We start from the raw sequence: 1689 nt of genomic DNA, 5'->3' as shown, positions 1-1689 counted from the left end.
ACAGATATAAGGTTATTTTTTCTTCCTTTTGCCTTTCCTTTTTTTTTTCTTTCCTTCCTTGTTTATTTTTACTGTTGTTGTTGTCTTGTTGTTTTGATGGCTGATCTCCTTTGTTACTCTTAGAACATATACTTTTTTTTAAGTTTATTTATTTCTTTTGAGGGGGGACAGGGACAGAGAGAGAGACAGAGAGAGGAGCCCAAGCAGTCTCCATGCTGTCAGCATAGAGCCCGACGTGGAGCTCGATCTCACCACCTGTGAGAGCATGACCTGAGCTGAAACCAAGAGTGAGGCCCTTAATTGACTGAGCCACCCAGGTGCCCCAAGAACATCTCCCTTTGGGCTGGACTCAGACTCAGAGGACAGCCTCCGCCTCTCGGCAATCTGTTCCTAGCAGGGCTAGGCAGGGCCCCTTCATTCTCTTGGTCAAAGTTAAGCATATTCTGCAGCCTCTTCCTGATTTTTCTTAGCACGCTCTTTCTTCAGAGCAATACACCCACGTTTGTGTTGCAGGACACGGGGAGTAGTAAGACACTGAATCCAGGACGCTTCAGCCCTAGATTTCTTACCCTCCTTGTCAAGGGGCTGTCTCACAACATACTGGTGGCAGCATCTTCTTTAGAGAGACTGAAAGGTTTGTGGATTCCGCCAGCTCTTTAGGGTCCCAGATGACGAGATAAGTAATACCATTGACTCCAGGAATATCCTTCCTCCGATTTTTTCACAATGACCAGGTTGAGAACCCTCAGATTGGCATCCACGGTGCCACTTGACCCAGATGTGTGTTTCCTTTCTCCGGTCCTCCTTGCCCGGGAACAGGAAGGCCCCTTAGCGGGTGGACACGGCCATGGGTGGAGACACCCTGCTTCGTGGGGAAACCTTGCTTGTCATTCCCGCCAGTAATTCGGACCACGGAACCCTTCCATTCTTCGCCCAGAGCATTAGCAGCAACTTCTGTGGCCACACGCTTCTCAGAAAAGGTAAGGAGTTTGCAAACATCATCCACATCAATGAGTTTCTGGCAGCCAGTGGCTGGGAAACAGAGGTTCAGCTTCATCCCAAAGAGCCCACCGCCTTTGAGGACCTGCAAAAAAGAGCGCTTTTTACCTTTGCTATTTTTTTCTTAGATCAGTTTTATTGAGGTTTGATGTCAAAGGATTTTGCCCACCTCATCGCAACTCTTGATTTTATTGACATAAAGTTATTTTCCGTATCTATTTGGTGTTATGGATATATAATGTTTTCTCTTTCATTTCCGATATTGATCGTGTGTGTTTCCCTCCTCTTCTTCTCGATTTGCAGAGTGAGATGTGTATCATCTTTAAAAAATCTTTCCAAAGACCTAGCTTTGGGTTTACTTGATTTTCTCTAGCGTTAGTCTGTTTTCTATTCACTGCTTTACTGACATCGAACTTTTATATGTTTAAAGCAAAGTATTTTTTAATTCCCCCTACGTCTTCTTCTTTGATCCAAGTCTCCTTTGGAGGTTTATTGATTAATGTCCAAAAGTTTAGAGATTTCCTAAATATCTTTTTGTTCCTGATTTCTGAATTAATCCCTTTGTGGTTAGAGAACACACCTTATGCTTATCAATTATTTGAAATTCAATAAAAATTTTGTTCTAGCCCAGCAGATGACCTATCTAGTGAACATCCTCTGTGCCCTCGAAAAGAACAGCTTTAGGGTTCT

General features: G+C 43.8%; 1 pseudogene; it reads right to left on the bottom strand.

The window, feature by feature from the left end:
- Positions 1–432: 432 nt before the first annotated feature.
- On the bottom strand, positions 433–1057 carry LOC112864812 (small ribosomal subunit protein eS6 pseudogene; annotated as a pseudogene).
- Positions 1058–1689: the final 632 nt, after the last annotated feature.

Source organism: Puma concolor, chromosome E4, assembly GCF_028749965.1.
Source record: "Puma concolor isolate L17-30 chromosome E4, mPumCon1.1.hap2, whole genome shotgun sequence".
NCBI classification, from domain to species: Eukaryota; Metazoa; Chordata; class Mammalia; order Carnivora; family Felidae; genus Puma; species Puma concolor.
This window is presented reverse-complemented; position numbering and strand designations above follow the sequence as displayed.